This window comes from Rhinoderma darwinii, chromosome 12 (genome assembly GCF_050947455.1).
Source record: "Rhinoderma darwinii isolate aRhiDar2 chromosome 12, aRhiDar2.hap1, whole genome shotgun sequence".
Taxonomy (NCBI): Eukaryota; Metazoa; Chordata; class Amphibia; order Anura; family Rhinodermatidae; genus Rhinoderma; species Rhinoderma darwinii.
This window is the reverse complement of record NC_134698.1, coordinates 29,909,060-29,933,633: the sequence shown is the minus strand read 5'-3', so window position 1 is coordinate 29,933,633 and position 24,574 is coordinate 29,909,060. Positions and strand designations below refer to the sequence as shown.

Below are 24,574 nucleotides of genomic sequence, written 5' to 3'. Positions count from 1 at the left end.
ACTGGGGCTCAATGAACAGATACCCTTCCTCCCATTTATCTAATTTCAGTAATCAGTCTGCACCTGCTCCTAAGTCTGAGAGAGTGACACGATCTTCTACCAGTCAGGCTGGGAGGCTGAGGAGTGGGAGAGCCTATCACAGCCTGGCCAGACGGAGCTAGCTCCCGCCCTCTGTCTATTTATACCTGCATTTCCCGCTCCTCCTTTGCCTGTGATTCTTTTCTGTTTCCTGGCTCTGCTGCTCCTGCTATGATCATTGACCTTGCTTCATTTTTGACCCTGGCTTTACTGACTACGCTCCTGCTCTGCGATTTGTACCTCGTACACTCCTGGTTTGACTCGGCTCATTCACTACTCTTGTTGCTCACTGTGTTGCCGTGGGCAACTGCCCCATTTCCCTTAGCTTCTGTGTTCCCTTGTCTGTTTTCCTGTCATGCACTTATTGAGCGTAGGGACCGTCGCCCAGTTGTACGCCGTCGCCTAGGACGGGCCGTTGCAAGTAGGCAGGGACTGAGTGGCGGGTAGATTAGGGCTCACCTGTCTGTTTCCCTACCCCGTCATTACAATATCTCATTGATTATTATCTATCATTTATCTTGTATCATCTACCTCCCTTGCCTATCATTTAGGTCTTTATCCACCTATTTATTTAGCGTTATTGTCAGGTTTTGGAGCATGTACAAAATTAGTGGCCTTATTCTGTATTGCTGACTTATCCATTTGAGTCAGCTGTACTTCGCACATACGTGTACTAATACGTGCTGTGTGGTCTTACCCTATTGAGTCCATCATCTTGCTCTCACACTTTGATTGGCTCCTTCGTTTTATGCATCCCTTCCCGTTTTATGCATCCCTCCCCTGGTTACTACCTGATGCTTTATGCATCCATCTCATTGGACGCGATGTTACTTAGGCTATGTTCACAAGGAGTATTTTGCAGGAGGAATATCTGCCTCTAAATTCCGTTTGGAAGTTTGAGGCAGATTTTCCTCTCCCTGCACGCCGATTTTCGCGCCGTTTTTCGCCCACGGCCATTGAGCGCCGCGGGCATAAAACACAGCGAAATATGCTTTCTCTGCCTCCCATTGAAGTAAATGGGAGGTCAGAGGCGTAAACGCCCGAAGATAGGGCATGTCGCTTCTTTTTCCCGCGAGGCAGTTTTACTGCTCGCGGGAAAAAGACGCAGACGCCTCCCATTGAAATCAATGGGAGGCAGTTTAGGGCCGTTTTTGCGACGCGGTTTCCGCGTCAAAAAACTCGGCAAAATACTCCGTGTGAACATAGCCTAAGGGGGCCGCTTAAAGGACGAAAGTCGCGGAAATTTTTTTTTTATATCAATTTGCTTTGTGTTTTATTAAAAAATGTTTTATTTATTTGTGTGTTTGTGTTTTACTTTTTTATATTTTTTAACTTTTTCTTCTCTATGGGGGCTGCCATTTTTTTTTCCATCTCTGTATGTGTCGATTAACGACACATACAGACATGGAATACGGCACACACATCCCCATAGAGAATGCGAACGGGACCCGTTCCATCCACTATGATGTACGCTGTCTGTGTGGGAACGGCGCATGCGCCGCTCCCACACAGTCCAAATTGAAGGTCTTCGGCCGAGCGACGTCCGGCGCCATTTTCTTGCGGACCGGAAGCCGCGGCCGGACAGTAAGATTACTACTTCCGGTCGCGGCTTCCGGACTTGTGTTCTGAAGCAAGCACGAGGAGCGGAGGGAGCGGCGGCGGTAGGAGCAGGTAAGTTATTTCTGTGTATGTATGTGTTTTAGTGTGTGATTACTACTGTATGTAAACCTACTACACTGTGTGTTAGCTCAAAAAATGGCGACACACAGTGTAGGAGGTTTGAACATTCAATCCCCTCGTTTCTCCTGGCACTAGCCAGGATAAGGGAGGGGGGATTCTGCGAGCTCACTAGAGCGAGTGAGTTTTCTCAAATTTTGCAGCATAAAGCAATGTGGTTGCTTTACCACATGCCAATGCGGCAATTTTGGGAATTGCTCCATCTAGTGACCAGCACTGGGAAATGTTATAAATTAGAATCTAATTTATAATATTTCCTGACTCGTGAAAAAATTAAAAAAATTAGAACAATGTTGAATCATTTATACACTAACTGTTTAACTAAAAAATTTTTTTCTAGCGACACATTCCCTTTAAGCTGGTGGGGGTCAGTGTGACATCTCACACACCGGTTGGTCGAGGTCCCGATGACGCGTATCATGTAGGCGGGGCTAAGCCTTATAAGGCCCGTGAGTTTCCCCGGCGCGCAGTAGACCAGCCATCAGTGTGTAGTGCACGCCGGTTAATACAAAAAATAATATGTGCTGACCGGCAGTGAGAATATACTCATATCAATTTATACCCCTGAGGACGCTCCCCTGTATCACAGGGGCGCAGAAACGCGTAGGGAAATAAGATTTGCACCTCTATGGCAAACAGACCAATGTTATAAGTGTGAAGGTTTTTAGTTTGGGAGTGTTATAGCTATACATGCTGTTACCAGTGTATCTGAGACCTCCTAAATAAGACCTTGTATTCGTGTATCGCTCTGGCCAACAGACCAGTAGTTTGGTTTACTGCTCCTGTGCAGTGTTGCATCGGCATTTGCTTTTGGAACATACTCTTTTGTGTCGCCATATTCTGAGAGCCATAACGTTTTTATTTTTTTGTCGACGGAGCGGCGTTATGGCTTACTTTTTGCAGGACAATCTGTAGTTTTTATTGGTACCATTTTGGGGTACATGCAACTTTTTGATCACTTTTTATTCTATTTTTTGAGAGGCCAGGTGACCAAAAAACAGAAATTCTGCGAATGTGTTTTCTTATATTTTTTTTACGGCGTTCGCCGTGGGCTATAAATGACATATTTACTTTTATTCTGTGGGTGGATATGATTACGGCGATACCAGATGCAAAAAAAATGGCGTTCATCGCGAGTGATAAATAACATCATATTGCTAAAGTTCAGGTCGTTACGGACGCTGCAGTACTAATTACGTATAGTTTCCTTTTTCATTTTTTCCTAAGGCTGGGTTCACACGACCACATTAACGTCCGTAATGGACGGACGTATTTCGGGCGGAAGTCCCGGACCAAACACAGTGCAGGGAGCCGGGCTCCTAGCATCATAGTGATGTACGACGCTAGGAGTCCCTGCCTCTCCGTGGAACTACTGTCCTGTACTGAAAACATGATTACAGTATGGGACAGTTGTCCTGCAGAGAGGCAGGGACTCCTAGCATCGTACATAACTATGATGCTAGGAGCGCGGCTCCCTGCACTGAGTTCGGTCCGGGACTTCCGCCCGAAATACGTCCGTCCATTACGGACGTTAATGTGGTCATGTGAACCCAGCCTAATAATAAAGGACTTCCTAAGGGAAAAAGTGTGATTTTACATTCTATTACTTGAAACCTATTTTTTTTATTTTTGTGCAAATTTATTTTAGTCCCGCTAGAGGATTCGAAGGTCCAGCTGTCCGATGGCTGTTATAATACACTGCGATACTATGTATTGCAGTGTATTCTACCTGTCAGTTTCACGCTGACAGGCGGCCTATTAGGTCCTGCATTTGGATCTGCATCAACGATTACAGCGATAACAAATTTATAGTTTTTTTTAATGTTTTATTACTTTTACAAGGAAAAAACGGATTGTTAAAAATTTTATTTGAGTTTTGTCGCCATATTCTGAGAGCTATAACTTTTTTATTTTTCCGTCAATTCTTTTTTTTTGCGGGGCGAGCTGTAGTTTATATTGGTATCATTTTTTGTTAAATGCCACCAGTTGCTATGGACCACGGCATTTAAAGGGGTTAAACGAACGGGATCGCGCTCGAACGGGATCGCGCTTGTTACCCGGAAGCGTCGGCTGTAAGACACAGCCGACACACTCGTCCTATGGAGCGGGCTCAGCCCGTGAGCCCGCTCCATATTCCCCCACCCAATGTGCACCATATATATACCGAGGATGTCGGGAAGGGGTTAATCCCATCCTCTATATCATTAATAAATAAGTTGAATAATAGTGGTCCCAGCACTGAACCCTGGGGTACACCACTTATTACATTCCCCTCCTTGTTGTAGCTTCAAAAACTGCATAAAAAACTGCACTGTGTGAATATGACCTTGCAGCCTCAGGGGGACGGCATGCCATACACACGTGACCGCTGCAGCATTGGCATGCTATACCCACTGAGGTCCCCGCTGTGGTAATAGACGACAAGTCATAGTGCGCCGTGGCAGCGAAACACAGCAGCACGGAAATCATACGCGAATTGCATTTACAGTTACATGGGCCCGGAAATCTCCTGGACCCTGTTCCAAATTATCCATAGGGCCCCATTCACCCGACAGATGGCAAAAGAAATGCCCTCTTGGCCTCCATTGGGCTGGTATACGTCAGTTTACCTGTTTTCAACTGTATGGATTAGCGTATTTGATGTCCCCCTCAATGCAGTAAAAAAGTGTGAAGAAACAGGGGGTTCGGGGGGCCCCCTTCTCGAGGGGGTCTAAGAAGTTCGGGTCCCAGCAGTAATCGAGGATTCTGGGAATACCCCGTTAAGAAGGGGTTAATAACTCGCTAAACCAGGTACATTAGTATACCGCCGGGGCATAGAGCATCGTAAACGCTACAGAGAGGGCCCAGGCGTTCGGCACCACACGCCCTTTTCTCTATCGTATCGGTTACCAAGGTGAAAGTCATGCGTCACTTCCTTAGGAAATCTCACGATCTTTCCCTAAATTTGCTTGTTCACTGAAGTGACGTCATCTCAGCAGTGTCGCCAGTTGAACAGGACAGACTTGATCAATCGAGCCGCCTATCAGGTCGATGTCGACCTTCAATAAACTGAGGTGAAATTAATAGATTTAGCGGTAACATCCGCACAGCTGAGCGCGGGCTGCTTGCTGTTCCACGCATTTGAGCTTACCTAGACTTTTTAAAGCCCTCGAATCATGCTCTGCGCGTAGAAGGAAAGGTTTTGCTCGATTGTTTTGGCCTGAGTAATGGCGCCGCTCCCCCCACCATGGCTCCTTGTCTCCCTTCTCTCTTAGACTGGCAGAGTTGTTGCGACCTGCAGGAGCAAACGTGTTCGGGGCTGTTCTCAGCAGATTCTGCTATCCAGTTGCCCGAACCGCCTCTGGAGACGGAGACCACAGGTGAGGTGAGCGGAGTCTACTGCTAGTACGATGAAATCTATGGCCTCTCAGCACAGCTCGCGCTGCGGAGGCCGGGTAGTAAACTAAAGGCAGAAGGAGGGCAAATTCCGATATCTTGTTACTAGAGTTGTTACTATATGAGGGTAATAATATTGGGAATGGTCACGGGTTGTACCCCGCCCCTCGGGTATCAGCGCATCATTGATGTTGCCAAACTTAACTGGAAACTAATATTTCATATTCTGTACTTTTACAAAATTGCAGTCAGATTTTTAGGAAAAAAACAAACACAATTTGTTGAAATTCTACATAATGTAATGTGGTGTTTTTTTTTTGTTTACTTTATAAAAAAAACAAAAAAAAAATAATTTCTATGTTTTGTCCCAGTCTTCTGATAAATCCAGCCCCCGGGCCTGCACTATGACTGATTGTATTATAGGGGTTCTCTGACTTGTTAAACTTGCCAGAAAATCCCATCTGTGTCTGCCAATCTGTTTTCCTTTTCCTGTGCTTGGTTATACTGAAATGTACGAGGATCTGACTGGGGCTAAAGATGCCAACAAATGCCCAGATTCTGACCCATCTGTTCAGGGCTTAGTCCCTTTGATGTTCTGTGATAGTTGGGTGACAGGTCAGAAAATAATAAAATCAGGTCATCTGCTGCTTGCTGACAATCAGACAGCTTTTTGCTTTTTTGCAGCTCTTAAATTTCTACAATCCAGCACCTGTGGTCCACTGCTACCTGTCACCGTTTACATCACTCCAACAGTGACTTACCGTACCATCACGTGACTGCTGCAGCCAATCACAGTCGTCTAGTGCTGTCCATCCTGAATAATGATTCACCTGCGACCAGCGGTCACGTGTCTGTATGGCAAATCACGGCTGTAATGATGTAAACGGTCACCGATGGGGCATTACAGGACTGTTGCCGCTGGAGCGGTGGGGGATCTGAAAGGTATATAATTATTTTACACCACGAGCAGCTCCCAGGTAAAGACTTAAAAGGATCATCAACTAATGAACAAAAGCCGGTCCTTCAGTGGAATGTGACGGGACATCCACGTTTCCTGATGAAGAAATGTAATATGCCACAGTGACCAATTCATTGGGGAGCCGTGTTAGGCGTATAGCACGTTCGTGTGAATAAGGCCCAATACGTGGTCATATTGGTTGTCACTTTTGAATTGGCTCCTCAGAAACTGATGGTCATCTGTTTTTGTCAGCATGTCCATCAATAATTAAGTGTCAATTTACCAGAAGGTGACTGAAACATGCCAACCAATATGGCTGCTCTTCCTGTAGTCTATTTTGCAAATATGGCAGCCACAACATGTAAGTAAAAGAAACAAAATGACCAAACTTTGGCTATAAGCCCTTCTACTCGGACCAATGATCAGGTGAACGAGGGTTTGTATGACACTTGTTCCCTTTCATTGTCCTTTTTTTTTTTTAAACCGGCCAAACGTTCGCAGATAATCGTCTGATCACATGTTTTGTGCGGCCAAAAAACTGGTCGCTAGTCTACAGCACGTGTCCCTGCTGAGATGCAAATGCATGGTGACAAACGTAGTAAGAATTGTTCGGCCTGAGGCCCCGTGCACACGAACGTATTTTTGCGGCCGCAATTCACCCACATTCATTTCAATGGGCCCATGCACACGACCGTGGTTTCCACGGTCCATGCATGGGCCAGAAGCCTGAAAAAGAACGGGCATGTCTTATTACGGCCGTGTTCTGCGGTCCAGGCTCATTGAAATTAATGCACGCGGCCATGTGGACGGCCCGCGATCTGTGGACGGCCCGCGATCTGTGGACGGCCCGCGATCTGTGGACGGCCCGCGGGTGACACTCTGCGACCATCAGACCCGAAAATCACGGCTGTGCACATGGCTACGGTTGTGTGAATGAGGATTTCTACTTAACAATCATTTCTCAATTTGAATGGAGCAAACTAGCGTCGATCGACAAACTGTATTGTCAATCGGGGGTCGTTAAAGAGGCTCTGTCACCAGATTTTGCAACCCCTATCTCCTATTGCAGCAGATCGGCGCTGCAATGTAGATTACAGTAAAGTTTGTTTTTTTCAAAAACGAGCATTTTTGGCCAAGTTATGACCATTTTTATATTTATGCAAATGAGCCTTTCTTAAGTACAACTGGGCGTGTTTAAAGTTATGTACAACTGGGCGTGTATTGTGTGTGTACATCTGGGCGTTTTTACTTGTTTTACTAGCTGGGCGTTGTGAATAGAAGTGTATGATGCTGACGAATCAGCATCATCCACTTCTCTTCGTTAACACCCAGCTTCTGGCAGTGCACAGACACACAGCGTGTTCTCGAGAGATCACGGTGTGACGTCATTTCCTGCCCCAGGTCCCGCATCGTGTCGGACGAGCGAGGACACATCGGCACCAGGTGACAGAGGCTACATCGACTTACCTGGAAACGCCGATGCTGCTGCAGAATCAACTGTAGCCTCTGGTGCCGATGTGTCCTCGCTCGTCCGACACGATGCAGGACCTGGGGCAGGAAATGACGTCACAGCGTGATCTCGCGAGAACACGCTGTGTGTCTGTGCACTGCCAGAAGCTGGTTGGTAACGAAGAGAAGTGGATGATGCTGATTCGTCAGCATCATACACTTCTATTCACAACGCCCAGCTAGTAAAACAAGTAAAAACGCCCAGATGTACGCACACAATACACGCCCAGTTGTACTTAAGAAAGACTCATTTGCATAAATATAAAAATGGTCATAACTTGGCCAAAAATGCTCGTTTTTGAAAAATAAAAAAACGTTACTGTAATCTACATTGCCGCGCCGATCTGCTGCAATAGCAGATAGGGGTTGCAAAATCTGGTGACAGAGCCTCATTAAAGTTGTTGAAACAAGGTGATCTCTGCCCATGTAAAACCACCTTAAAGCTCTAACCTCTGTTTTACCTATATATGGCCATTTGTACATATGCTTTTTAATACCAATAAGATTATTATTAGATTTTTTTTTCTACTTCTGATTCACCTCTTCAGAGAGCGTATGTCACCAGGACAGACCCGCTTTACCGAAGAATATCTGTACGATGCTCATATAGAAATGTATTAATGAGTACGCACACTACGAAATAGTCCTCTCTCGATCTGGTTGGTCGAAAGCAGACCACGAGGCTGCATGGCATAGCCCCTTTGCAGGGAGGATTCACAATGCGGCCATGTGGCTTGCTCGTTTGTCATGGAAATATCCTCTTTAATGAGACAACTCCTTCTCCAAAAACAATCGCTGATCAGCGAGCACAGGGCTGCCAACCTATTTTTTTGTTTTGTGTGTTATATTTTTTTGGGGCGGGTTTCGAATAGCTTATCCGAATATCACGGACCAAAATAATTTTTAGGGACAAGTTGGAAAACCAAAATGAATCATAAAGGGTATAAATAATATGCTAAGAATCACACAATTACCTGTTCAAGCTGCTCTAGCTGAGATAAAAAAAAGCGTGCGTGCGTAACTCTGATGAACCCTTTGGACAAGTTGGGTCAGCCAGAGTGTGAGGCACTCTAATTTTGTGGCTATGGCTCAAAGAGGGGGACCCCTCAAACCAAATGTGCACCACAAACATGGTGTTAACAGAGCAGAAACCTAAATATTTCAATGCTCCTATTTAAAGGCTATGAACACCTTTTGAAATCATTTTTTTTTGTTTTTTTTTAATTGTGCAACGTCCTAAATGCATTTTATTTAAAAAAATATTTTTGCTTTTTGAGATAGAGCTGCTTAGTATTCTGTATACAGAGCAGCTGCATCTTGCGCTGAATCATGTGTCCGTCAGGTCAGCCTGACGGACGGGTTCAGTGACAGTGTGTCCTGAGTGTCTCTAACACGCAGCGTTGATCACATCTAAGTTCATAACTTAAATGTGATTTATTACAGGTGGATCCAGAATGTCAGAGACACACAGGACCCGCTGTCACTGGACCTGTCAGTCTGTGGACCTCACGGATCCAGGTCTTAGCGAACGATGCAGCTTTCTTGTATACGGCATACAATACAGCTGTATCCCAAAAAGTAAAAATAATCTTCAATAAAATGTATTTAGGAAGTTGCACCAAACACACTGCACAGTTTATATATATATATATATATATATATATATATATATATATATATATATATTTCACATCATCGTCGGGCTTCCGTTCATGGGTTCTGTTCGTTCCGTCGGAGGAACCGGTGAATGGAAAGCCAAACGGAAACCATAGCTTCTGTTTGCATTATTATTCATTTCAATGTAATGCTTCAGTTTGTTTCCGTTCCGTAAGGTTTCTGTTTTTTCGCAGAAACAATAGCGTAGTCGACTACGGTATTGATTCAGTCAACACAACGGAACCCTTGTACAACGGAGACGAACAGAAACCATTTGCGCCGGATCCGTGAACATTGAAATCAACCTACGGCTTCCGTTTGTGTCGGTCAGGGCTCCGCTCCGTTGGGAAGCTCAGACGGAAATGTTGCAACGGAGCCCTGTCGCTGATGTGAACGCTGCCTTACAACCAAACTAAATTAACTCAAATAAAAAAAAAAATTACTGATTCAAACAGTGTTTAGGAGAGCAGAGGGAGGTGAGAGAGGAGCAGACATGTCTTTTCTTGCCGCTGTTCCGCATCTGACCGCCCATTGAAATCAATTGGAGGCAGAAAAAAACAAATCAAAGTGATACATAATCATTGGAGGTATATAAATCATGTGTCTCCTACTAATCTGCTTCATTAAAAGTAAATATATCTAAAATATGAGTGTTAACAATATATAAAACAAGGTATCAAAGAACATCACAATGATACATAAGTGACGGTGATACGTATCATAAACAAAACAGTAATAAATATGTGTAAGGTGAAATAAGGATAAAAGAAGTTCAATCAGAAATTCAACAGCTGGGAAGAGGGCTGGGACTGCATGACCAATCCCAGTACTAGGGCTGGGCGTTTAATCAAATTAATTTTATTAAACGGTAAAAAAAAAATTGATAGATCAAAAATTCACAAGATGACGTCAATTTAATTACGCTGATTTTGATTTTCATTATTTTTCGGTTAATTGCCCAGCCCTAATATGCTCCCACATTACATAGTTAGTATGGTTAAAAAAAGACACATGTCCATCAAGTTCAACCAAGGGACGGGAAAAGGGAAGGAAAAATTTCTACACATAGGAGCTAATACTTTTTTGTTCTAGGAAATTATCTAACCCTTTTTTAAAGCCATCTACTGTCCCTGCTGTGACCAGCTCCTGCGGTGACTATTCCATAGATTCACAGTTCTCACAGTAAAGAAGGCTTGTCGCCTCTGCAGATTGAACCTTTTTTTCTCCAGACGGAGGGAGTGCCCCCTTGTTTTTTGAGGGGGTTTTACATGGAACAGGATTTCACCATATTTTTTGTATGTGCCATTCATATATTTATATAAGTTAATCATGTCCCCCCTTAGTCGTCTTTTCTCAAGGCTAAATAGGTTGAGTTCTTTTAATCTTTCCTCATAACTTAGATTCTCCATGCCCCTTATTAGTTTAGCTGCTCTTCTTTGTATTTTTTCCAACTCAGGGCATCCTTTCTATGAACTGGAGCCCAGAACTGAACTGCATATTCTAGATGAGGCCTCACTAATGCTTTGTAAAGTGGTAATACTATATCCCTGTACCGCGAGTCCATGCCTCTTTTAACTGGTTCCCGACCACTGGCTGTATTTTTACGGCCAGCGGTCAGGGTCCTTAAAACCCGAGCCATAGACTTTTTACGGCTCAGGTTTTAACTTGCTGCCCGTACGATCGGGCAGCTGAATGTCGGGTCTCCAGCTGTCAGTGACTGCCGGGGACCCTGAGGAGAAGATAGAAGCAGCTTTCGCTGCTTTCTTCTCCGATGTCTTTTTACACAGCGCTCAATGAACGCTGTGTATAGGAATAGAGACAGCAGCAGCGGCGCTGTCTCTATTCCTCCCAGTGATCATGTGACTGGTCACATGATCGCCGGGTGCCGTTAGTGGCAGACTGCTGCTGGGTCTTACTAGACCCAGCACAGTCCTATTAGTGACAATAGTCACTATGAGAGGGCTGATTTCCCCTGTAACTGGGGGTTTGCTGACCATAGTAATAAAAAAATAATAAAGTAAAGTGCAAAAAATAATTAAATAATAAATACACATAAAATACCCACCCCAAAAAAAAACGTCCCGTCCCCCCGCCAATCATTGTTGTAACGCTAGCGCTGACCCAATTACCCTAATATAGACATGTAATATATTAAAATTTACGGTAGACAATGACGATCACAAATAAAAGGTCTATTTTAGGGTAAACCTGTTATTACCAAAAAAATTGCTGAAACGTAAAAAAGCTTATTTTTTTTACTATTATTTTCAAACTTTATGAATAAAAATTCTAAAATAGCAAAAAAGATGTGTATAAAAAATGAAAACGGCATTGTCTATGGAAAAAACGTCGCAAAAATCACGTCGTTAGCCCAACAAATAAAAAAGTTATAGCCATTTAACTAACACATGCTAAAAATGGCTAAACGGTGTCTGGTCCTGAAGGCGCAAAATAGCCCGGTCCTGAACTGGTTAATATACGACAATATCTTGCTGGCCTTTGAAGCGGATTGACATTGCATGCTGTTATTTCATTTATGATTTACAAGTACACCCAGATCCTTCTCAACAAGTGACTCCCCCAGTGTAGCTCCCCTATGACATATGATGCATGCAGGTTGTTGGTACACAGATGCATAACTTTACATTTATCTACATTAAACTTAATTTGCCAAGTGGACGCCCAAACACTTAGTGTGTCCAAATCCAAAACGCAAGTCCATATGTATTGTCCAGATTCTGCATTTTTAGGAAATATCCCACATGTGGCCCTAGTGTGCTAATGGACTGAAGCACAGGCTTCAGAAGCAAAGGAGCACCTACTGGATTTTGGGGCCTCCTTTTTATTAGAATATATTTTAGGCACCATGTCCGATTTGAAGGGCTCTTGCGGTGCCAAAACAGTGGAAACCCCCACAAGTGACCCTATTTTGGAAACTATAGCCTTTGAGAAAACTATTTAGGGGTATAGTGAGCATTTTGACCCCACAGGTTTTTTACAGAAATTATTGGAATTAGGCCCTGAAAAGTAAAATCTACATTTTTTTTTCAAAGAAAATGTAGGTTTAGCTAATTTTTTCTGATTTCCACAAGGACTAAAGGAGAAAAAGCACTCTAACGATTGTAAAGCAATTTCTCCAGAGTAAAACAGTATCCCACATGTGGTCATAAACAGCTTTTTGGACACACGGCAAGGCTCAGAAGCGCCATTTGACTTTTGGAACTAGGATTTAGCTGGATATGTGTGTGGACGCATTGTTGCTTTTGGTATAATAAAGGGGTAAATGAAGCATGAAATTACTAATTTCTGCATGTATGGTACTCTTTGAAGCAATCCTTTATACACAGGCCTTGTTTTTCGGGGCAGGTTTCACAGTGGTAAATAGTGTCTTTTCTACTCTGCACCTTTTTTGTGTCCTTCCCTTCTTTGCAATTTGGGGCACTTCATTGGGGAAATGTTGCCCTGGTACAATACGTGGAGTATCGCGACCAGCAGATGTGATTGGTTCCTCTCCTGCCTGGTTCCCAAATAGAAGTTCCTTGATCACCACCTCTTGGAAGTTAAGGAATGTCCCTGTCCGGCCTGCACATCGGGATAGCACGTAAGCGTTATACAATGCAATCTGTATAATGTGCACGGCCAGCTTTTTGTACCATATCTTTGTTTTCCGTAGGGCACTATAAGGCTTCAGTACTTGATCAGAGAGATCAACCCCGTCCATGTACTTATTGTAGCCCAGGATGCAATTTGGCTTGTGGGTCACTGTGGTGGGACCACCTCATTCAGGGACGGGTGCTTTCACTGCCATCAATTGTGGTCAATATAAGGACATCCCTCTTGTCCTTTTATTTGACGAACCGCATGTTCTCGCTGCATAGTTCCCTGCTCTCACCTCTTCTGAGGCTTCAGCTAAGCAGTGTTTTAGGGAGACCTCTCTGATTTCTGCGCACAGTACCGTATGCTACAGTACTTCTGGCAGAAAGGCACTTAAATAGTGGGATGCTGGTATAGACGTTATCCACGTAAAGGTGATAACCCTTGTCCAGCAATGGGTGTATTAAATCCCACACTATTTTCCCACTAACTCCCAGGACTGGGGGGGGGGGCATTCTTGGGGTTCAATAATAGTCCTTCCCTTTGTAAACCCTAAGCCTGTGTGTATACCCAGATGTACTTTCACACAGTATGTACAATTTAATGCCATACCTTGCCCTCTTATTGGGCAGGTATTGGTGGAATTTAAGCCTCCCCTTAAAATGAACAAGGGACTAGTCTATGGAAATATATTTATCGGGGGTGTACTCTTGTGAAAATTTGGTGCCGAAATGATCAATGACTGGCCTGATTTTAAATAGACAGTCAAATGTGGGGTCATCCTGGGGCAGGCACTGTGCACATTATAATGCAAGAATTTTAAAATTGCTTCAAAGCGTGTCCGAGTCATGGCCATGCGGTAAATTGGGGTGTTATGCAAAATATCCGCACTTCAGTATTGCCTAACCTCTGGCTTTTTCACTTGTCCCATATGCAGCACAAGGCCCCAAAATGTCCTCATCTCCGCTGCATTGACAGGGGTCCACCTAACAAATGATGAAGTGGGGTTTTGGGGTACAAATCATTGGGCGTACAGAATAGTCTGGGCCACCATTAAATTAACAAACTTGTCAGAGAAAAAGACCTTGAAAAACTCAATTTCTTTGAGACTTTTAGTCTCAAACTGAATTCCTGAGCTGCCTATGAATTCAGGAATTTGAGGCTCATAATTTTCAGGGAGTGAAGTCCACACGGAGAGTATCTCAACCGCTCTGCACGCCAGCTTGAGGCAGCGTGCAGAGTGGTTGAGATACTCTGTGCGGTCTTGCTGAGATTTGTAGTGCAGATCACTACAGTGTGTTAAATTAAGAGACGTCTCGGTGTTCAAAACAGCCGCCGGTGCTCTGATTGGTCGGTCATTACAGACCGACCAATCAGAGCGCTTCTAGAGGTGGCATCACTGCCACCTCCCTAGATGACGGTGGTGATGGGGGCTGTCTTAGACAGCACCCATCACCACTGTCTAACTGTGCGTTGTGACTACAGGGCACAGTTTTAACAAAAATACCAGAGATTGGCCGGTCAGAAATGACCGACCAACAGCAGCGATCGCCGATTCGGGGGGACGAAACTGCACACTGGGCGAGTAGTAAAGATGGCCTGCTGTCAGGGACAGCAGCCGTCTTTACTTTGTCACTGTGCAATTAGCACCGGTGCCCGCTTTGCGGGAATCGCCTCCCGACAGCGCCGTCTATATACGGCAGATGTCGGGAAGGGGTTGAGTGACCCCATTTGGGAAACTACACCCCTGAAGGAATTTATCGAGGGGTATAGTAAGCATTTGCATCCCATAGGTTTTCTGCTCACTTTACGTTTCAAGAATTTTTATTGAAGGTTTTCAAGGAGGACAAACTATACATCAAACAGAGCAAATAAGTCGGGGGCATTCCCCGTAAATCATAGTGAAACAGACAAATCTGGTTCAAATATCACCATATATTGAAAAAGGAAAAACAAAAAATAATAAAGGAGTAAAAGGGAGAGGGGGGAAAAATGAGGGTGAAAAGTCTTCCAGGCAAAATGAACCTAAGAGATCGTCCCAAGTTATCTGAGCCATGGCTGCCAAACTTGAAGGAAGAGCTCCTCTTTATCTGAGACCATACAGTGTAAATGGTCATTGACCATAATCCAATTCAATTTAGTCTTAACCAGATGAAGAGGAATCACAGGACTTTTCCAAGATGTGGCTATAGCAAGTTTGGCTGCCAGGAAAAGAAAGGATACACATATGAGAGGCTTTAGATAGTCCAGGGACGGTCTCATTGAGCAATCCTTGAGACAATTTCAAGTTAATCTGAGTTATAGAATACAACATATTAAAGATTTGTCGCCAAAGCCGGCGTACCTTTGGGCAACCCCACCATATATGCAGAAGGTTTCCCATACTTCCACAGTGCCTGAAGCAAGAAGACTAGGTAGAAGGGAACATCTTGGCCAGTCTAGAGGGGTTTAAATACCTTTGTAAAAAGACTCTATAATTAGCTTTGACCAGCGAAGCGTTAATAAAAATTTTCGCGGTACGTTCTGCCATATCTGGCCATTCCCTAATCGTAAAGGATGTGTGTAAGTCTCTCCCACTTAGGCCGGATTTACACGAGCGTGTGCGTTTTGCGCACAAAAAATGCGGCGTTTTGCGCGCGCAAATTTACTTAACAGCTTCGTGTGTCATCACCATATGATCCGCGGCTGCGTGATTTTCGCGCAGCCGCCATCATTATGACACTCTGTATGTTTGGAAACAGAAAAGCACGTGGTGCTTTTCTGTTTTCATTCATACTTTTGACTGCTGTTGCGCGAATCACGCGCGTCACATGGAAGTGCTTCCGTGTGGTGTGCGTGATTTCCAGCACCCATTGACTTCAACGCACAAATATCGGACATGTCGTGAGTTTTACGCAGCGGACACACGCTGCGTGAAACTCACGGACAGTCTGCACGGCCCCATAGACTAACATAGGTCCGTGCGAGGCGCGTGACAATCACGTGCGTTACAAGGACGTATATCACGTTAGTCTGAATAAGCCCTTAGACATATGACAGCTTGTCCGACGGAGAAACCAAAAATGAATAAATGTTAGACAACATATGATGACCACTAGGATTATTCAAACATAAATGCTCAAATACTGAAGTATTCTGCACAACCGAAGTAGGTTTAATGAGGCTCTGTCACTAGATTATAAGTGCCCTATCTCCTACGTAATCTGATCGGCACTGTAATGAAGCTAACAGTGGTTTTTATTTTTTAAAAACGATCATTTTTGAGCAGTTTTCGATTTATGCTAATTAGTTTCTTAACCTCTTAAGGACGCAGCCACTTTTGGACCAAACGACACAGCATCATTTTTTAAATCTGACGTGTCACTTTAGTGGATAAAAGTAGAAAACGAGGATCTATAATGGCGCTGCTGCGTGGATCAGGTGAGATGGAGAGACGAGTAGACTCTTCCTTGGTTTAAATAGGTGCTTTATTGCAACGCGTTTCGACGCCGAACTGGCGTCTTCATCAGGCATAAAATTTCAGTTTAAAACATGCTGGTATATATATACACAACACTGGGTACTGATTGGCCCAGTTCAGATGGAACAGAATTGGCAAGGAAAAAACCGCCAAAACATGGTGGGTCAAAGTTCAAACAAATAACAGACAGGATAAAAGAAATAGTCAAATTGAATTACGATTAGAATAGGAACATATGATTACATGAATAAAACTTGGAATATTAAAATATAAAATAAAAATGTTTTGCCTGATTTTATATAAGTCAAATGTTGTAACAGCACCGAGAACGTAAATATTTCTAATAAAAGAGGTTTTTTCCCCATAATGTGGTCTGTAAAGGTTTATTTCCCGTTAGTGATACCGTAACATAAGTGTGTTTCTTTTATTCGGTGTTGTTATTATTTTTATTGATGTAGTAGATGGGGATTTGTTTGGGTCAATGCGGGCCGTAGTCATGGAGATTACTTAAACTACGGAAGCCGAGGCAGGCCAAAGTTAGGTGGTGGACCGCATACGGTGAAGCGCATGGTGGAACGCAGAATGGCACGCAAAGTCCGGGGAATCGTGTGAGATGTCATCAAGTACAGAGATGGACAGAACTATTGCTGAAAAAGTAAGTAGAGATTTGTGTGAACGAATTCTAATTCACAATGTAGGAAAAAACGGAGGGGGAGGGAAAATTTTAAGACAACTGACGAGTCAGAAGTTTATTCGGATGAGACAATTTGAATGGTTTATTCAAATATAGAGGTTGTTTGGAAGAAGAGGGTATTTGATTTCATATGTGATCGCTAGGTTATGATTAGAAGATTATGAAGGAAAATGTATGTGCGTCTTAGTGTGTTTGCTAGACGGATCCAGGCATATCGTAATTAGGGGAATTAATAGCTAAAGGTAGGACTAGTCCAAGGATGACTCTGAGATGTCGTTCAGGCCTCTGGGGTGTAATGTATCCATTTTAAATATCCAAAAATTCTCTCTTTGTTTCAACTTATTAAACCTGTTTGGGACATCGGGGTGAATATGCTCAATAGGAGTAATGCGGATTTCATTAAATTGGCATTTATGTATTTGGGCAAAGTGGCGAGAAACGCTGTGTTTTAGAAAACCAGTTTTGATATTGAAACGGTGGTTATTAACCCGAGTCCGTAGGCATTGCGTAGTCCTGCCTATATACTGTAGTTGACAGGGGCATTCTATAAGGTAAACGACATATGAGCTGCCGCAGTTGAGAAACGTTCTGATTGGAAACTTTTCATCGGTAACTGAGGATGTGTATGTATGTTTGTTATGATTAATAATGTCACAGCATAAACAGCGTGGTCGACCACATTTGTATGAACCTTTGAGATCCGAGAGGAAGTTAGAGTCGGGTATTTGAGGTTTTTTGATTCTACTAGGAGCCAGGATATTTTTAAGGGTGGAAGACCGCCTGAAGGTAATATTCGGCTTCATGGGGACCAGGTCTTTCAGGTAAGGGTCATTTTTGATAATGTGCCAATGCTTACCTAGGATAGCTCTGATAGACTTATTGCCTTTGTTATAAGTGGTAATAAAATTGGTATTAAAATTCTTGTTAGGTCCAGGATCTCTAGAGGGCGGGTTTCGGCAGGAAACTTGTGTTAGTTCGGTGGCTCTCTGTCTAGCACCTTTTATTAATTTCAGAGGGAAGTGTTTGTCCTTAAATCGTTGCTCAAGGACATTGCACTCCTTGTGATAGTGAGTGTCTGTACTGCAATTTTTTCTGATTCTCCTAAATTGTCCGAATGGTATGTTTTTCAACCAAGGGCGGTAATGGGCACTTTTGAAATCGATGTAACTGTTTACATCTACCAGTTTGAAATGTGTTTGGGTAATGAATTTATTGTGAATGCTATCGTAACTAATTGTGAGGTCTAGAAAATCAATGGAAATCGGGGAAAAGGTGTGCGTAAATGTTAATCCATATTTATTATTATTCAAAGTCTTGATGAAAAGGGAGGCTTCATCCATACTTCCTCTCCAAACAAGAAAAAGATCGTCAATAAAGCGTCGGTATAATATTATATTGTCTTTAAATTGATGTGGGCCATGAATGTGTGTTTTTTCAAATGCACCCATGTAGAGGTTTGCATATGCTGGTGCAAATCTGGTGCCCATGGCGCATCCTTTAACCTGGTTGTAAAAGTTATTGTTGAAACTGAAAGTATTGTGATAGAGGATAAATTTAATGCACTTGACTAAAAAACGGACTTGTGGATCAGGAATTAGGGTATTTGCTGAAAGATAGGATTGGACAGTTTCTATACCCTTGCTATGAGGGATATTACTGTACAAGGCGGTAACGTCTGCTGTAAGGAAACCAATTTGGGGTAGGGAGGGGTCAAAATTCAAATTATTCAGATCTCTAATTAATTGTGTAGAGTCTTTTAAGTACGATGGTAGGGTCAATACAATGGGTTGGAGATGGAGGTCAATAAAATGGGAAAGGTTACTGGTAAGTGAACCTATCCCAGAAATAAGGAGGGCGTCCTGGGGGGTTAGTGAGTGACTTATGTATTTTAGGTAGGTGGTATATGAAAGGCATATTTGGGAATGGGACCGATAGGAACTGTTTTTCTTTTTTGGTAATTAGACTTTCAATGGCTGCAGATTCAATAAGATTTTGGTATTCCGATATATAGGAGGACAGTGGGTTGGTGGTTAATTTATTGTAAAATGAGGTATCACTCAAAATCCTCATAGTTTCGCCCAGGTAGTCGGTTCTATCCTGTATAACTATGCCCCCTCCCTTATCTGCCGGGCGGATAACTATATTTGTATTATTCTGGAGGGTTTTTAATGCCCTTCTTTCATAGGAGGTCAGATTGTCTGGGTGATGTGATGGTGTTTCAAATGACCTAAATTCGTTGCTCACTAGGGTGGAAAAGGTTTCTAGCATAGGTCCTTGGTGATAGGTTGGGTAGAATGTTGATTTTGGGTGGACTTCCACTGGAACAGCGCGAGGAGAGGCCCTGTTTGGGGGTTCTTCGGTATTGTAAGTTGAAGAGGTGGTGTGTTTAGCGATCGCAAAATGTCTCGTCAAAGTCAGTTTTCGTATAAACCTATTCAGGTCCATAAATAACTCAAAAGGTGTCGACTGGTGCTGTTGGACAGAAGGAAAGTCCTCTATTTAATAGGCTACATTCGTGGGTATTTAGTATATAGGATGATAAGTTAAATAATTTTATTGTGGGACAAGGTTCCTCTTTTTGCTGAGAGATAGGTGTTGATTTGTTTCGGTTCTTTCCCCCTCTCCGTCCTCTAGGTCGGTAGCCAGTTTCCTTTTTGTAGTTTTGGAAAAAAGTTTGTGATTGACTGAGCTTTGGGGCTCATAATGAACGGGATCAATATGTCTTGACTCATGATCGTGGGGGTTAAAGGTGGCCTGACTAGTTGTGAGGGGAGCCCTAAAAAAGATGTTCCTGCAAAAGTAAAGTCTAGGGTAGAAAGGGCTAGGTTCGTATCGGGGTTGATGGTAGTACACTCCTGGGGTAAATTAGAGGCCTCTAGCGGTTCGTGAAAAAGAGTGTCTGGTGAAGTTGAATTGGGTGACTGGGGGGGGTTGTGAATTGATAGTTGTAGTAGGGACGAGAGATCATCTTCTATGGAGTCATTAAAGGAAAAGGTAGGGGAGTTGTTAATGAGGGGTATTTCCATTTGTTCAGTTATAGAGGGTAATCTAGAAAGGTGAAGTTCCAGATCTGAGGATTTAAAGGCGTTGATAGGTACTTGATGAATTGTAGGTCGTTGGGAGCAAAGTTTGTTTGTTACAATGGTAGGGGGTGTATAATCAACCAATACGTTAGGGATGTTGGTCAGAAGGTGGTTTTTGTTCATGATAAAGTCTTGAGGTTTTGTTAGGGAGATTGACCCGTTGGTGCGATTAATAGGTCTAATCTTGGAACTATTCCTAAAAGATCGACCATAGGTGGTGGTCAACTCACGGGGAGTAGTGGGATTAGCCTGAACAAATGTATTCCCTTTAGGGGCTATATTAAGGTCAGGCAAATTAGGGTTCTTGTGAGAAATGGGTAGGGAGGTAGGTCTCCAATCACCTGAGGGGTTGAGTGTATAGTCTGCTCGATCTCTTAGCAGTTTTTTTGCTTTTTTAGAGATAAGCTCTTTCTCATAGTTAGATAACCTATTGTTGGTAGATTTTTCTAGTTTACAGAAATCATCATGGTCCTCGAAGTTAGCTAGCTGATCTTTGATCACAGTGATATCCGAAATGAGAGTATTACTCAATGATGTGCGTTTACTGTGTAACGTTTTCAACATGCCTATATGGCAGGTGTCGATGAGAGATTTCCAGTCAGAACTGAAAGATATATCGGCAGGGTAAGGGTTGGTGGTCAAAATCCTTAAACCCCTAGGTACAATATTTTCAGAGAAGTACAACAGTAAAAAACGGCAGTCTATGCTCTGTAGAGCTTCCTTTTTCAGAGAGTCTTCAAGGGATAGATACAGGTCAGTCATCATCTGGGTTTGTGCCACAGATTGATTCTTACTCACTGTGTGAGAAGGTTCAGGGGGAACGACATTCCCAATTGATTCCAAAATCAGGGGCATAGTTATACAGGATAGAACCGACTACCTGGGCGAAACTATGAGGATTTTGAGTGATACCTCATTTTACAATAAATTAACCACCAACCCACTGTCCTCCTATATATCGGAATACCAAAATCTTATTGAATCTGCAGCCATTGAAAGTCTAATTACCAAAAAAGAAAAACAGTTCCTATCGGTCCCATTCCCAAATATGCCTTTCATATACCACCTACCTAAAATACATAAGTCACTCACTAACCCCCCAGGACGCCCTCCTTATTTCTGGGATAGGTTCACTTACCAGTAACCTTTCCCATTTTATTGACCTCCATCTCCAACCCATTGTATTGACCCTACCATCGTACTTAAAAGACTCTACACAATTAATTAGAGATCTGAATAATTTGAATTTTGACCCCTCCCTACCCCAAATTGGTTTCCTTACAGCAGACGTTACCGCCTTGTACAGTAATATCCCTCATAGCAAGGGTATAGAAACTGTCCAATCCTATCTTTCAGCAAATACCCTAATTCCTGATCCACAAGTCCGTTTTTTAGTCAAGTGCATTAAATTTATCCTCTATCACAATACTTTCAGTTTCAACAATAACTTTTACAACCAGGTTAAAGGATGCGCCATGGGCACCAGATTTGCACCAGCATATGCAAACCTCTACATGGGTGCATTTGAAAAAACACACATTCATGGCCCACATCAATTTAAAGACAATATAATATTATACCGACGCTTTATTGACGATCTTTTTCTTGTTTGGAGAGGAAGTATGGATGAAGCCTCCCTTTTCATCAAGACTTTGAATAATAATAAATATGGATTAACATTTACGCACACCTTTTCCCCGATTTCCATTGATTTTCTAGACCTCACAATTAGTTACGATAGCATTCACAATAAATTCATTACCCAAACACATTTCAAACTGGTAGATGTAAACAGTTACATCGATTTCAAAAGTGCCCATTACCGCCCTTGGTTGAAAAACATACCATTCGGACAATTTAGGAGAATCAGAAAAAATTGCAGTACAGACACTCACTATCACAAGGAGTGCAATGTCCTTGAGCAACGATTTAAGGACAAACACTTCCCTCTGAAATTAATAAAAGGTGCTAGACAGAGAGCCACCGAACTAACACAAGTTTCCTGCCGAAACCCGCCCTCTAGAGATCCTGGACCTAACAAGAATTTTAATACCAATTTTATTACCACTTATAACAAAGGCAATAAGTCTATCAGAGCTATCCTAGGTAAGCATTGGCACATTATCAAAAATGACCCTTACCTGAAAGACCTGGTCCCCATGAAGCCGAATATTACCTTCAGGCGGTCTTCCACCCTTAAAAATATCCTGGCTCCTAGTAGAATCAAAAAACCTCAAATACCCGACTCTAACTTCCTCTCGGATCTCAAAGGTTCATACAAATGTGGTCGACCACGCTGTTTATGCTGTGACATTATTAATCATAACAAACATACATACACATCCTCAGTTACCGATGAAAAGTTTCCAATCAGAACGTTTCTCAACTGCGGCAGCTCATATGTCGTTTACCTTATAGAATGCCCCTGTCAACTACAGTATATAGGCAGGACTACGCAATGCCTACGGACTCGGGTTAATAACCACCGTTTCAATATCAAAACTGGTTTTCTAAAACACAGCGTTTCTCGCCACTTTGCCCAAATACATAAATGCCAATTTAATGAAATCCGCATTACTCCTATTGAGCATATTCACCCCGATGTCCCAAACAGGTTTAATAAGTTGAAACAAAGAGAGAATTTTTGGATATTTAAAATGGATACATTACACCCCAGAGGCCTGAACGACATCTCAGAGTCATCCTTGGACTAGTCCTACCTTTAGCTATTAATTCCCCTAATTACGATATGCCTGGATCCGTCTAGCAAACACACTAAGACGCACATACATTTTCCTTCATAATCTTCTAATCATAACCTAGCGATCACATATGAAATCAAATACCCTCTTCTTCCAAACAACCTCTATATTTGAATAAACCATTCAAATTGTCTCATCCGAATAAACTTCTGACTCGTCAGTTGTCTTAAAATTTTCCCTCCCCCTCCGTTTTTTCCTACATTGTGAATTAGAATTCGTTCACACAAATCTCTACTTACTTTTTCAGCAATAGTTCTGTCCATCTCTGTACTTGATGACATCTCACACGATTCCCCGGACTTTGCGTGCCATTCTGCGTTCCACCATGCGCTTCACCGTATGCGGTCCACCACCTAACTTTGGCCTGCCTCGGCTTCCGTAGTTTAAGTAATCTCCATGACTACGGCCCGCATTGACCCAAACAAATCCCCATCTACTACATCAATAAAAATAATAACAACACCGAATAAAAGTAACACACTTATGTTACGGTATCACTAACGGGAAATAAACCTTTACAGACCACATTATGGGGAAAAAACCTCTTTTATTAGAAATATTTACGTTCTCGGTGCTGTTACAACATTTGACTTATATAAAATCAGGCAAAACATTTTTATTTTATATTTTAATATTCCAAGTTTTATTCATGTAATCATATGTTCCTATTCTAATCGTAATTCAATTTGACTATTTCTTTTATCCTGTCTGTTATTTGTTTGAACTTTGACCCACCATGTTTTGGCGGTTTTTTCCTTGCCAATTCTGTTCCATCTGAACTGGGCCAATCAGTACCCAGTGTTGTGTATATATATACCAGCATGTTTTAAACTGAAATTTTATGCCTGATGAAGACGCCAGTTCGGCGTCGAAACGCGTTGCAATAAAGCACCTATTTAAACCAAGGAAGAGTCTACTCGTCTCTCCATCTCACCTGATCCACGCAGCAGCGCCATTATAGATCCTCGTTTTCTACTTTTATCCACTATACACCAGCGGTACCTTTGGTCACCGGTCCGGATCTGGCAGCAGCACCTGTGGACTTTTTCCTCGCGCAATACCTATGGCTTTCTGGTGAGCATAGTATCTTCTTTCCTCCATTAGCCTATCCTAAACCTACTTCACTATGTGGCGCCGTGGTTTTTTCTCTATTTGTTACGTGTCACTTTAGGTGGTAATAACTCCGGAATGCTTTTACCTATCCAAGCGATTCTGAGACTGTTTTCTCGTGACATATTGTACTTTATGTTAGTGAAAAAATTTGGTCGATTAAATTACATTTTTTTTTTGGGAAAAACACCAAAATTGTGAGAAAATTTGCAAAAATTAGCATTTTTTGAAATTCAAATGTATCTGCTTGTAAGACAGATAGTTATACCACACAAAATAGTGACTAGTTAACATTTCCCATATGTCTACTATGTTTGTATCATTTTTTGAACATCCTTTTCTTTTTCTAGGACGTTACAAGGCTTATAAGTTTAGCAGCAACTTCTCACATTTTCAAGAAAATTTCAAAAGTAAATTTTTTTAGGGAACAGTTCAGATCTGAAGTGGCTTTGAGGGCCTTATATATTAGGAATCTCCACAAATCACCCCATTTTAAAAACTGCACCCCTTAAAGTATTCAAAACAGCATTTAGAAAGTTTCCTAACCTTTTATGCGTT

The 24,574-nt window shown here is 42.5% G+C and overlaps 1 protein-coding gene across 3 annotated transcripts in view; it reads left to right on the top strand.

Moving 5' to 3' along the window:
- Positions 1 to 4,780: 4,780 nt before the first annotated feature.
- Positions 4,781 to 24,574, top strand: part of INO80 (INO80 complex ATPase subunit) — a 324,729-nt gene continuing 304,935 nt past the window's right edge. The window contains exon 1 of one of the 3 annotated variants that reach the window (XM_075844867.1): positions 4,781 to 4,868. The gene's annotated coding sequence lies outside the window, so the exon portion shown is untranslated. Of the gene's footprint in view, positions 4,869 to 4,953; positions 5,180 to 24,574 lie in introns of those variants that run through there. The other 2 variants (XM_075844866.1, XM_075844865.1) reach the window with 2 other exon arrangements.